Genomic DNA, 14,453 nt, shown 5'->3' with positions numbered 1-14,453 from the left:
AGACTGCAGCTTCAACCTCCCAGGCTTTAGTGGTCCTCCCACTTCAGCCCGCCAAGCTGGGAGTATAGGCATGCAACACCACACCCAGCTAATTTTTGCACCTTTTTTTGTAAAGACAAGGTTTTGCCATATTACCCAAGTTGGTCTGTTTTAAATCCTAAACTTTTTTTTTTTTTTTTGTAGAGACCAGGTCTTGCCATGTTGCCCAGGCTGGTCTTGAACACCTGGGCTCAAGCAATCCCACACCTGCCTCAACCTCCCAAGATGCTGGGATTACAGCATGAGCCACTGGCGCCCAGGCACCATGTTTTTCTTTTAAAGATTATGATCGAAGTCCTAGCTCTGTGGTGTGACCTGAGGCCAGTTACATGATCTCTCATGCCTTGATTTCCTCACCTAAAAATGCATCAATAAACACCCCCTGTGGTGAGGATTACTGAGTTATTCCACATAAAGGACCTAGCACGGTTCCCAGCACATTTCATTATCAGGACCCTCAGTGGAAAGAGATGGAGACAGCGGTAAGGCACTGTGCTCACAGAGGCCATGCTCCGTGGTGGCAACCGGGGCCCTCATACCTCTCTTCCCTCTTCCACCTTCAGGGCATCACATTGGCAGCTCAGCTCGAACGTGGTGGGAGTATTAATACCATGGAAATCAGCAAGTGTTACAAACCAGGAGGTTTTATCCTTCCCCAGAAAGCCCGCTGTTAAACATTTACCAACATACCACTGGACAGGCTGAATGCTTGATTTCCATTTGGCCTGAAAAGAAACGCCAGTGTGACCCCATGAAGCACAATGAATATTTTTACAACCAAGGAGCAAACAAGACTATGTCTATCCTGGGCATAGTCCACTGGGGAAAAGACCAAAAAAAAGTCTAACTTTAAAAAGCAGGTGGAGTGGGGCAAACAGGTTAAGTAAAAATCCAAAGTCAGAAGTGAAAAGAGGCCAGGCACAGCTCACGCTTGTAATCCCAACAATTCAGACGGCCAAGGCAGGAGGTTCGCTGGAGCCCAGGAGTTCAGGACAAGCCTGGGCAACATAGTGAGACCCCATCTCTACAAAAACAATTTTTTTTTAATTAGCTGTGCATGGTGGTGTGTGCCTATAGTCTCAGCTACTTGGGAGGCTGAGACAGGAAGATCACTTGAGCCCAGGAGGTTGAGACTGCAGTGAACTATGATCATACTCTTTCACTCCAGCCTCGGTGACAGAGCAAGACCCTGTCTCAAAAATAAATAAATTAGCCAGGCATGGTGGCTCACAAGGTCAAGAGATCGAGACCATCCTGGTCAACATGGTGAAACCCCGCCTCTACCGAGGCAGGAGAATTGCCTGAACCCGAAAGGCGGAGGTTGCGGTGAGCCAAGATCGCACCATTGCACTCTAGCCTGGGTAACAAGAGCGAAACTCCGTCTCAAAAAAATAAAATAAATAATTTTAATATATAAGTAAAGTTCTCAAAGGCTGCTTCTTCCCAAAAACGGTCGTAAGGTACCACAGAAGAGCAGAGCAGATAGGAAGAGAGGCCCTGGATCCACACCCTCCACCTGTGACTCCGAACATGTGTGGGAGAAACTCTACTTGTCTTGTTTCCAGTCTCCCTTTCTTCAACAGGACAGAGGTCAGCTGGGTACATGGCCACCCTCCCAAGCCTAACTTTTCCAGCCTTCCTTACAGCCAGTGTCATCATGTGACTAAACTCTGGTCACTGGGATGGGAGTAGAAGTGACACTGGAACCTCGAGCTCTTACTGTGTGACCTTCCTTGGTTCTAATTCTTCCGCCTAGTGGGAAACCAAGAACCATAAAGACTCTTCTAGATCCACGAGTGGAAGCCACAAGCTGAGGAAGGCCACCTGCCAGACCAGACTGTTAGATGAGAAAGACGTGCTTGCACCTTGCTCAAGCCATTGTTCTTTGGGACCTCGTTGTCGCAGCTCAGTTTGTGCCTTGCTACAATTTGAGCAAGCTTTTTTACCACCCTCAGTCTATGGCTTGAATATATAACCCCTTCCAAAACTCATGTGAAAACCTAATCCCCAGCTGGGCGTGGTGGCTCACATCTGCAATCCCAGCACTGTGGGAAGCCAAGGCGAGGGGATCACCTGAGGTCAGGAGTTTGAGACTAGCCTGACCAACATGGCAAAACCCCATTTCTACTAAAAATACAAAAATTAGCCAGGAACGATAGTGTGTGTTTATAATCCCAGCTACTCGGACGGCTGAGGCACGAGAATCGCTTGAACCTGGGAGATGGAGGCTGCAGTGAGTCTAGATTGTGCCGCTGCACTCCAGCCTGGGTGGCAGAGCGAGATTCTGTCTCTAAAATAAAACAAAACAAAACTTAAACCCAATTTGACAGTATTGAAAGGTAGGGCCTCCAAGAGGTAACTGGATTAATCCATTCATGAATTGATGAGTTATCAAGTGTGGAACTGGTGGCTCTATAAAAAGAAGAGGTTGGGTGTGGTAGTGAGGTAAAGTGTTCTCTTTCTGGGTCCACAAGGGGGCACAGTTTTAAGGGCAAGAAATTCCCAGCGCCATGCCCTCCTCCCATCTCTCTCCATCTGGGAGATTTAATGGTTTATGTTTAAATTTTGTGGGCACGGGAAGAAACTAAAAGTCAATCACTCCAGCGGAAGTTCTAAGGAAGTCCTTTCATTGGCCAGGGGTCTTACAGAAGGTGGGGGTTCCTCCCAGGTTACAAGTCCCCTTCTTCCACACCCCTTCAGACTCCATGTTTGGGTCCCCTTCCACAAACACTCTCTCATGGAAGCCATCTTTCTTTCTCCTGGATTTCCCTTCTGGGGTCCCCTTCTATACTCTCTCGTGGAAGCCTGCCTTCCCCTCCTAAACTCCATCTCTCTCTCTTTATTCCCTTCCACTCAATGTGGAGGCTGCTTTCCTCTCCTGGATTCCCTCTTTCTGGATTCTCTCAGTGTGAGAGGAACTTTCCTTCTCTGGTTTTCCCCCTCTGGGAACCCTTCTCACTCAGTGTGAGAGTTTGCTGTTTCTCTTTCCTTCTCCTTTTTCTCTAACAAATCACTTTTAAAAAACACTTTTGAATCCGGCATTTATTGCACACTGTGCTGTGGTCCCCTCTCTCATTCTTGAGAGGGCAGAAGACCAAGAACCTGGAGAAACATCCTCTCAGGGGAGCTGAGGGCACCCTGAACCCCAATATAACAGTAGCCCATGCCTGTGATCCCAGAACTTTGGGAGACTAAAGGCAGGAGGATCACTTGAGGCCAGAAGTTTGAGACCCACCTGCTAGACATGGCAAGACCCGTCTCCATGAAAAACAAAACAAAATTAGCTGAGCGTGGTGGTGTGCACCTACAGTCCCTCAAGACCATTAGTAATCACGGAAATGCACATTAAAATCACAGGAGGCCGGGCGCAGTGGCTCAAGCCTGTAATCCCAGCACTTTGGGAGGCCAAGGAGGGTGGATCACGAGGTCAAGAGATCCAGACCATCCTGGTCAACAAGGTGAAACCCCGCCTCTACTAAAAATACAAAAAAAATTAGCTGGGCATGGTGGCGTGTGCCTGTAATACCAGCTACCCAGGAGGCTGAGGCAGGAGAATTGCCTGAGCCCAGGAGGCGGAGGTTGCGGTGAGCCGAGATCGCGACATTGCACTCCAGCCTGGGTAACAAAAGCAAAACTCCATCTCAAAAAAAAACAAAAAAACCTGTCTCTACTGAAAAAACAAAAATTAACTGGGCATGGTGGCACATACCTGTAACCCTAGCTATTTGGGAGGCTAAGGCAGGAGAATCACTTGAACCTGGGAAGTGGCGGTTGCAATGAGCTGAAATTGTGCCATTGCACTCCAGCCTGGGTGACAGAGTGATACCCTATCTCAAATAAATAAATAAATAAATAAGCTTGTAAATTTCACCCCCCCCCCCAAAACACACACCCTCTGCTGATGATCACAGGTTTTTTATTGGGATTGCATTGAATTTCTACATCAGTTTGAGGATAACTGGTATATTTATATTATTTTATTTTTTGAGACAGAATCTCGCTCTGTCACCCAGGCTGGAGTGTAGTGGCACGATCTCAGGTCACGCAACCCGCGCCTCCCTGGTTCAAGCAATTCTGCTGCCTGAGCCTCCTGAGTAGCTGAAACTACAGGCACATGTCACCACGCCCGGCTAACTGTTTTTGTATCTTAGTAGAGATGGGGTTTCACCACCTTGGCCAGGATGTTCTCGATCTACTGACCTTGTGATATGCCCACCTTGGCCTCCCAAATTGCTGAGATTACAGGCATGAGCCACCTACCCCAGCCGAGAACTGGTATATTTGTAACAGTGAGTTTTCCAATCCAAAACCAGGGTATGGGGTCCAAAGTGGCTCCCGCTGGAGGTCATGGCGCTCGCGAAGGCGAGGTCATCAGTTCAAGGCTAACCTGAGCAACTTCATAAGCTCAAACTGATTGGCAAAAAAAAAAAAAAAATCAGGGTACATCTGCTCATTTATTCAAGTCTTTAATTTATTTCAAAATTGTATAGTGATCTCCATAAAGGTTTTACACAGCTTTTATTCAATTTATTCCTGGGCACTTTTTATTATAAATTTTAAAAATTGATTGATTTTAAATGATTAGCTTATAATATTTAAATTATTCATAGTTAAAGAAATGCCACTGTATGCACTACCTTTTAACTTCAGTGTGTTTGCTTTGTTGCTGGTACACAGTAAGTTATTTTTGCTTGATTTTTTTATCCAGACAGTTGCTAAATGATTATTGACTTTAGAGCTGTCTGGGTAAAGCACTGACTGTATTAGAGCTTTGGATCACTTTGAACTTTCTACATATATAATAGTGTCATCCATGAATAATACTTTATTTCTTCCTTTAAATTTTGTTATCTTTTGGCTGGGCATGGTGGCTCACGCCTGTAATCCCAGCAATTTGGGAGGCTGAGGCGGGCAGATCACAAGGTCAGGAGTTTGAAACCGGCCTGAGCAACATAGTCTCTACCAAAAACACAAAAATTAGCCAGGCATGGTGGCATGCGCCTGTAATCCCAGCTACTCAGGAGGCTGAAGCAGGAGAATCACTTGAACCCAGGAGGCGGAGGTTGCGGTGAGCCAAGATCACACCACTGCACTCTAGGCTAGGCTACAGAGCAAGATTTCATCTCAAAAAAAAAAAAAAGAAATTCTTTTATCTTTTTATCATCTCTTTCTGATTGGGCTCACTAACACTTGTCACCATCTTCAAGCGGTAAAAGCATGAGCCTGTCTTCTTTCCACTTTCACAGGTTTTCAATATATTAATAGTACCATTTAGATAATGGCTGCTAAACAATTTCTGCAACTTTTCCTTACAAGAATAAAGGAAGTTCTATTACTTTCTCTTCATTAATTTGGAAATTGTACACAGTTTCTATTCTTACAATAATTCCTTAGAACTTGTAAACTGCACACTTAGGAAAACTATAGTTAACCCCTACCCTAGTTTGCTGTGGTTTAGATTTGGTTTCTTTTTGCTTCTTTTTCTTTTTTTTTAAAGAGATGTTGTTTCCTCCAGGTTGGTCAGGCTGGTCTTGAACTCTCAACCTCAGGTGATCCACCCACCTTGGCCTCCCAAAGTGCTGGGATTACAGGCGTGAGCCACCGCACCCGGCCTTAGATATGGTTTCTCTGGCCCCAAGTCTCACCTCATGTTAAACCTTGATGCCCAGTGTTGAGGTGGGACCTGGTAGGAGGTGGTTCAGTTGTGGGGGCAGATCCCTCGTGAATGGTTTCGTGACATTCTTGAGGGCGTAACTTCAGTTTTCACTCTTTTTTTTTTTTCCTGAGACACAGTTTCGCTCTTGTTCACAGCCTGGAGTACAATGGTGCAATCTCAGCTCACTGCAACATCTGCCTCCCAAGTTCAAGCAATTCTCCTGCCTCAGCCTGCTGAGTAGCTGGGATTACAGGCACTTGCCACCAGGCCCAGCTAATTTTTGTATTTTCAGTAGAGGTGGGGTTTCACAATGTTGACCAGGCTAGTCTTGAACTCCTGACCTGAGGTGATCCACCTGCCTCGCCTTCCCGACGTGCTGGGATTACAGGGGTGAGCCACCACACTCGGCCAGTTCTCACTTCCAGTTCCCAAGAGAACTGGCTGTTGGAAAAACGCCTGGCATCTTCTCTTTCTCTTCCTCTGTCACCACAGGGTCTCTACGAGCTAGCTTCCCTCTGAGTCCCCTTGAACGTCCGCCATGAGTGGAAGCAGCCTGAAATTCTTACCAGAACCAGAACTGTGAGTCAAAGACACCTCTTTTCCTTAAATTCCACAGCCTCTGGTATTCCTTTACAGCAACACAAATGGACTAAGACACTACTACAAAGACTGGAATGTATTAACTTCCTTTACTCTCCTTCACGACTTATATGTTAATATTTTCATGTATTATGCAATGCTATCTTGATTTTACCCCCATAGATATTCTTATATTACTAAACAATTAATGGGGTTTTCTGGAGGGGACCAGGACTCAGGCTGCCACCCAGGCTGGAGTATGGTGGCATGATCACACAGTCTCAACTTGCAGGGCTCAAGTGATCCTCCCATCTCAGCCTCCTAAGTATCCTGGACCACAGGCATGTGCCACCATTTTTATTTTATTTTATTATTTGTAGAGACAAGGTCTCCCTATTGGCCTAGGCTGGTCTCAAACTCCTGGGCTCAAGTGATCTTTCCACAGTGCTGGAATACAGGCAGGAGCCACTGCACCCAGTCCATGTTAATTTAAATTTGCTCACATATTTGCTTGGCACTCTTTTTTGAATCTCAGTTCTTCCATTTAGGATCACTGTTCTCTGCCTAAAGCTCATTCTTTTTTATTTTATTTTGAGACAGGGTCTCGCTCTGTTACCCAGGCTGGAGTGCAGTGGTGTGATCTTAACTTACTACAACCTCCACCTCTGGGTTCAAGTGATCCTCCCACCTTAGCCTCCCAAGTAACTGGGACTACAGGCACGCACCACTGCTCATACCACAGCTAATTTGTATTTTTTTGTAGACATGGGGTTTCACCATGTGGCCCAAGCTAGTCTCAAGCAATTTACCGTTCTCAGCTTCTCAAAGTGCTGGGATTATCCTTAAGAATTATATTTAGTAAAGGACTGTGTTTCTGCAGCTACAACAAAATAGCTTAGTCTGGGTAATTTATAAACAACAGAAGATTATTTCTCATAGCCCTGGGGGATGGGAAATCCAAAACCAAGGCAGCAGCAGATTTGGTGTGTGATGAGGACCTAATTTTCATAGATGGTGGCTCCACTGTGTCCTCAACATGGCAAAAGGGACTAACAGACTCCCTCAAGCCTTTCTATAGGTACTAATCCCATTCATGAGAGTGGAGCTCTCATGACCTAATCATCTTCTAAAGGCCTCACTTTTTTTTTTTAATTTAATTGGAACAGGGTTTAACTCTGTCACCCAGGCAGGAGTGCAGTGGCGCAATCACAGCTCACTGCAATCTCAATCTCCTGGGCTCAAGTGATCCTCCTGCCTCAGCCACCCAAGTAGGTGGGTCTACAGGCATGCCCCACCATACCCAGATAATTTTTTTTTTGGGTAGAGATGGGGTTTCACTATGTTGATCAGCGTGGGAGGCCCCACATCTTAAAACTACTGCATTGGGGATTAAGTTTCAGTATGAATTTTGGAGGGACACAAATATTCAACTATAGCAGATAATTTTTTTTTTTTGAGATGGAGTTTCGCTCTCGTGGCCCAGGCTGGAGTGCAATGGTGTGATCTCGGCTCACTACAATCTCTGCCTCCCGGGTTCAAGCGATTCTCCTGCGTCAGCCCTCCCGGGTTCAAGCGATTCTCCTGCGTCAGCCCCCTGAGTAGCTGGGATTAAGGGCATGTGCCACCAAGCCTGGCTAATTTTGTATTTTTAGTAGAGACAGAGTTTCTCCATGTTGGCCGCCAGGCTGGTCTCAAACTCCCAACCTCAGGTGACCCACCTGCCTCGGCCTCCCAAAGTGCTGGGATTACAGGCATGAGCCACCACGACTGGCCTATAGCAGATAATTTTTTTGAAAGATAACTTTTCCTGATATAAAGATAGAAGTGAGGAATTGTTTCCCTTTCAGCACAATATTACCCCACTGGCTTCTGGTTTCCGCTGCTGCACTAAAGAAGTCAGCCATCAGTCTTACCACTGCTCAGATGAAGTTGAATCTGTCTTATTCTTCAGGTTTATTTTAAGATCCCTCTTTGCCTTTGGTGCTTTGTAGTTTTCTCTCCTTTGCCTAGCTATAAATTTTCTTTTTATTTAACGTTTCTTTTATTTATCCATTCATTTGTCTTCAGACTTCACCAATTCTGGGAAATTTTAATCTTTATAATTCATAATAATAAATCTGTCCCATTCTCTCTTTTCTCCTTACAGAACATTAGTAAACGTACATTAGACATTTCCCCTTGATGCCCCATGTTCTAGTCTCTATTTCCCATCATTTTCTCTGTGTTTCATTCTGGGTAATTCCTTCTGACCTGTTTTCTGGTTCACTGATTTTCACTTCACTCTATGTATTTTTTATTAAACGCATACACACTGAATTATTATTATTACGGTTACTACCGCCAACCATCACTGATCTCCTGGGGCTGCACTTTGGACAATGTCTTCCACTACGTTTCACTTCTCTAACTCCATCTTCACCTGCGTTTCATCTGTTTAAGCCATATACTCAGTTTTGGTGGCGGTGCCTTTTGTTCCTCCGCCTCCGGGGTTCAAGTGATTCTCCTGCCTCAGCTTCCCGAGTAGCTGGGATTACAGGCACGCACCACCACACCTGGCTAATTTTTTTTTTTGTATTTTTAGTAGAGACGGGATTTCGCCATGTTGGCCAGGATGATCTTGAACTCCTCCCAGCTACTCAGGAGGCTGAAGCAGGAGAATCACTTCAACCCAGGAGGCGGAGGTTGTGGTAAGCCGAGATCGTGCCACTGCACTCCAGCCTGGGCCACAGAGCGAGACTGTGTCTCAAAAAAAAAAAAAAAAAAATTACATCTGGCCAAGCATGGTTAACTCATGCCTATAATCTCGTCACTTTGGGAGGCCAAGGTGGGAGGATCACTCGAGCCTAGGAGTTCAAGATCAGTCTTGGTAACACAATGAAACCCCACCTTAAAAAAAATTTTTTTTTAATTAGCCATGGTGGCGCATGCCTGGAGTCCCAGCTACTCAGGAGACTGAAGTAGGAGGATCCTTTCGGCCTAGGTACACATGGTTATGGTGAGCTATGATCACACCACTAGACTCCAGCCTGGATGACAAAGTGAGACCTTGACTCCAGAAAAAATAAAAAGTAAAGAAATTCTATTTATCATATTGATTCAGCATCTAACCGAACTGCAATGGGAGAGCCTCGCAAGAGCATCTACTATTGCTGGAAGCAGAGGTCCTTCCCTCCCTTTTTCATTTTCTACATAACTGTGTGCCCTGAATGGCAACTGTGACAGTGTACAGGCTGCATCTCACATGTTCCCTGCAAGTGAGGGAGAACACATACCCCATCACATATGTGCAAGACTGTCTACATTTTGTAAGAATTAAACTTTGGCTTGGAGACACCAAGTAACTTGCTCAAAGACACACAGAGAATCTCATAACCAGACACAGGAGGATCAAAAATCACCAAAAGACAACAGACCATAAGCACATCTTCTAAACTACATTTTTTGCTGTCACCCAACTTTGAACTTCCACCTATACAGTACTTTTGTATAAATTACACAATAAAACAGAATCAAACTGAAAAAGAAACTTATCTTACCTTCTGCGGAAATCTCTTGTTTAGATCATGTATTCAGGCAAAACAGAAAAACATTTGTGGATTTTTTCTTGGAGTATATGCAGCTTTAAGAAAAATTTTTTTCATTCAGTCGAAGATGTATAAACTCTTTACCTGAAATACAAGAGGAAAAATCTTATTTTAAGGTCTTTCTTTGTAAAGTTAACTTATCAAAATGGTAGGCAGAAGGAAAAAGGAGGCTGGACGCAGTGGCTCACGCCTGTAATCCCAGCACTTTGGGGGGCCAAGGCGGCAGATCGCTTCAGTCCAAGAGTTCAAGATCAGCTTGGGCAACACGGAAAAACCCCACTTCTCCAAAAAATAAGAAAATTAGCCGGGTATGGTGGTGCACGCCTGTATTCTCAGCTACTTCAGAGGCTGAGGTGGGATCACTTGAGCCGAAAGGCAGAGGTTGCAGTGAGCTGAGATCATGCCACTGTACTCCAGCCCGGATGACCAGAGACTAACCCCATCTCAAAAAAATAGTAATTATTATAAATTTTTTAAAATAAAGCAATGGAAGAGCATTTATCATCTGTCCCTTGAATATAAAGTTTCTCTTTGATTTCATAACTAGCAAACATGACAGTTGAAATTACATATTTTTTCATAAAAATGTTTTTATATTTACATATATGTGTATATATATGTACACACACGTATATATATATACGTGCATATATATGTACACACACGTATATATATATATACGTATATGTATGTGTATATATGTATAGTGTGTGTGTGTATATATTCAGGAAAAACAGAAAAACATATATATATATATGTTTTTGTTTTTTGAGACGGGGTCTCGCTCTGTCGCCCAGGCTGCAGTGCAGTGGTGCGATCTCAGCTCACTGCAACCTCTGCTGCCTGGGTTCAAGCAATTCTCTGCCTCAGCCTCCCGAGTAGCTGGGACTACAAGCGCCTGCCAACACACCCGGCTCATTTTTTGAATTTTTAGTAGAGATGGAGTTTCACCATGTTAGCCAGGATGGTCTCAATCTCCTGACCTTATGATCTGCCCGCCTTGGCCTCCCAAAGAGCTGCAATTACAGGCATGCGCCACCGCGCCCAGCCAAAATGATGTATTAAGATATAATTTTTTTTTTTTTTTGAGACGGAGGTTCGCTCTTGTTACCCAGGCTGGAGTGCAATGGCGCGATCTCCGCTTGCCGCAACCTCCGCCTCCTGGGCTCAGGCAGTTCTCCTGCCTCAGCCTCCCGAGTAGCTGGGACTACAGGCACGCGCCATCATGCCCAGCTAGTTTTTGTATTTTTAGTAGAGACGGGGTTTCACCATGTTAACCAGGATGGTCTCGATCTCTCGACCTCGTGATCCGCCCGCCTTGGCCTCCCAAAGTGCTGGGATTACAGGCGTGAGCCACTGCACCTGGCCGATTAAAATTATTAAGCTAAATAACTCAAAATGGACTGTTCAGCCCACTTTTCTAAAACTTTATACACAGTTTCAAAATAATGTTTTTATGATGTTGACCCGGTGCCTGTTTATTCTAATCTTGAGTCAATGATTTCGTAGCACACATCTTCTTAACAAATTCTACTCAGTGTCAGCTGGAGGAGGAATGGGTGGGTGTCTGTGTCCCTAAACAGCACCAGCATTAGCCAGGTGTGGTGATGCATGCCTGCAGTCTCAGCTACTAAGCACTGAAGTGGGAGGATTGCTTCCCACTTTGTGGTGGTGAGCTATGATCACACTCATGCACCCCAGCCTGGGTGACAAAGTGAGATCCTGTCTCCAAAAAAAACAAAAATAAAGAAATTGCCGGGCGTGGTGGCTCACGCCTATAATTCCAGCACTCTGGGAGGCCGCGGCGGGTGGATCACGAGGTCAAGAGAGCGAGACCATCCTGGTTAACAAGGTGAAACCCCGTCTCTACTAAAAATAAAAAACTTAGCTGGGCATGGTGGTGCGCGCCTGTAATCCCAGCTACTCGGGAGGCTGAGGCAGAATTGCCTGAACCCAGAAGGCAGAGGTTGCGGTGAGCCGAGATCACGCCATTGCACTCCAGTCTGGGTAACAACAGCGAAACTCCGTCTCAAAAAAAAAAAAAAGAAATTATATTGATTGTAATTTATCCAGCATCTAATTGGACAGGAATGGGAGAGCCTAGTAAGAGCATAATATTGCTGAAAGCAACGGTCCTTCCCTCCCTTCTTCATCTACTGAACTGTGTGCCTTGAATGGCAACTATGACAGCGTAGGAGAGGGACGGGCAGCTCCAGGACCACTTCTTAACAGGCACATCCTAAGCGTCCACCACCATCCTCCGCTCTCCGCTCCCCTGGCAACATCGCAGCCTCCTACACTCTCCTACTGCAGGGTATAAGCCTTCTTTCGCCAAGACTCTGTCTCAGGAGGGGAGAGTCTTCAATCGCTTTCTTCTTAGCACATAGCTCTTGATTTTTCTCGGGAAACTTCTTCCAAGTCCTATCCCCAACAACTTCCCTAAATACACCAAATTCTTTGATGTCTACCCAGGAAAAAGCTGCCTCTGCTCTCCTATCCAGGCATCCCAACCAGAAAGTGGGTCAGCATTCTGCTAGGTCGCCATGAATACTTCTACACAAACTTAAGCTTTCATTTAAAAAACCTGTTTTTTTATACTTTTGCTTATGGTCAAAATGGAACAACAGACCAGATTTACCTTCCCATCTTCAACAACTGAAAAAAAAAAAAAGACGACATAGGGAAGCAATGGTTTTCAAGACCCCTGAAAGAAGGGAAACAAGCTGGGAGTGGTGGCTCACGCCTGTAATCCTAGCACTTTGGGAGGACGAGGTGGGTGGATCACCTGAGGTCAGGAGTTCAAAACTAGCCTGGCCATCATAGTGAAACCTCATCTTTGTAAAAAGAAAAAAAAAGGGAAACAAATGACAGGAGGGAGCCCTGTGATTGTCCAGCTTCTGCCTGAAAAGCCAGGCCACAGCCCAAGGAAGAACCAGGTAGAGGCTGGTAGTCTCCTGACGAAAAACAAAGCTGGGAGTCCAGACAGTCCAAGGTAGCTAGAGTTCACAGGCAGAACACCAGAGAGGGCAGAGCTCACAGCAAATGCTGAAGATCTACAGAGGACACCTCCTGTCTGGTCTCCTCTCTAGCCGAGCCCTCAACAGTGCACATGTGTAAGGAAGGTATCCGAGCCAGGGAAGGCATCACTCAAAAATGAGAGGGGCTGGGCACAGTGGCTCACACCTGTAATCCCAGCACTCTGGGAGGCCAAGGCAGGTGGATCACGAGATCAGGAGTTCAAGACCATCCTGGCTAACACAATGAAATCCTGTATCTACTAAAAATATAAAAAATTAGCCAGGAATGGTGGCATGGGCCTGTAGTCCCAGCTACTAGGGAGGCTGAGGCAGGAGAATCACTTGAACCCAGGAGGCAGAGGTTGCAGTGAGCCAAGACAGCACCACTGCACTCCAGCCTGAGCAACAGAGCAAGACTCCATCAACAAAAAAAAAAAAGAGAGAGAGAGAAGAGAGGGGCTGGGCGCGGTGCCTCACGCCCATAATCCCAGTACTTTGGGAGGCCAAGGCAGGTGTATCACCTGAGGTCAGGAGTTAGAGACCAGCCTGGCCAATATGCTGAAACCCTGTTTCTACTAAAAACAGAAAAATTAGCTGGGTGTGGTGGCGAATACCTATAATCCCAGCTACTTGAGAGGCTGAGGCAAGAATATCACTTGAACCCGGGAGGAGGAGGTTGCAGTAAGTCAAGATTACACCACTGCACTCCAGCATCAGCAACAGAGCAAGACTCCATTTCAAAAAAAAAGATGAGTGGGAACAATCTTCAAAGCTCACACAGAGCCCAGGATACTTCCTTTTACTGCCAGTCACAGAGGAAAACCTCGAAATTCACAAGGCTTCAGACATAATGCTCAGAAGACATTTGCCTCAGTGGTGGAGCAAAATTAGCCCTAGACTGAAAATTACTCGGGTTCCACCTAACAAAGGTTAAATGCAAGACCCATCAGAATCAAACTGTTTACAAGTAATTGAACCTCATGCCAGAACAAAGGTCAAGAATATATTTACAGGAACACAAAAATGCTCAGTATTCAACAAGATAAAATTTACAATGTCTGAGCATCTGATCAAAAAGTACTAGGCATGCAAGGGAACAATGAGAAGAAACAACACAAAACCCACCCAGAAATGACACAGATGAATTCATAGATAGTGCTGGTACACGGGCTCATGCCTGTAACCCCAGCAGCTCAGGAGGCGAGGTGGGAGAAGCACCTGAGGCTGCAATGAGAAGGACCGCACCACTGCAATCCAGCCTGAGTGACAAATCAAGCAGGGCCCCATCTCTAAAAAACAAACAAATAAATAATTGACAAGGGCATTTAAATGGTTGCTATAAATGTATCTCATACGTTCAAAACCCTAAAGGAAAGATTAAGTAGGGACATGGAAGATATACAAAGACCCAGAGAGAATCGTTAAGAAAATTTTTTTGTAATGCCCCACCTTGTAATACCATCACACATGAAAACATCCTTAACCCAAAGGAAGCCAGAAAAAGACAAACAGGGAATAAATACAGTGTACTTCGCCTGGAAGCCTCTATGCAGAGACACATGAAGTGAGACCTCCACA

At 45.3% G+C, this 14,453-nt stretch overlaps 1 protein-coding gene across 50 annotated transcripts in view; it reads right to left on the bottom strand.

Annotated features, from left to right (window-relative positions):
- The window catches only part of PPP6R2 (protein phosphatase 6 regulatory subunit 2), a 91,645-nt gene that overhangs the window by 53,458 nt on the left and 23,734 nt on the right, over positions 1 to 14,453 (bottom strand). For 26 of the 50 annotated variants that reach the window (XM_035274320.3, XM_078344219.1, XM_078344254.1 and 23 more), the window contains exons 2-3: positions 14,001 to 14,164; positions 9,811 to 9,942 (exon numbers count right to left, since the gene is read on the bottom strand). The gene's annotated coding sequence lies outside the window, so the exon portion shown is untranslated. The remainder of the gene's footprint in view (positions 1 to 9,810; positions 9,943 to 14,000; positions 14,165 to 14,453) is intronic. The other 24 variants (XM_035274317.3, XM_035274365.3, XM_078344249.1 and 21 more) reach the window with 1 other exon arrangement.

The sequence above is a fragment of the Callithrix jacchus genome, chromosome 1, assembly GCF_049354715.1.
Source record: "Callithrix jacchus isolate 240 chromosome 1, calJac240_pri, whole genome shotgun sequence".
Lineage (NCBI taxonomy): Eukaryota > Metazoa > Chordata > Mammalia > Primates > Cebidae > Callithrix > Callithrix jacchus.
This window is presented reverse-complemented; position numbering and strand designations above follow the sequence as displayed.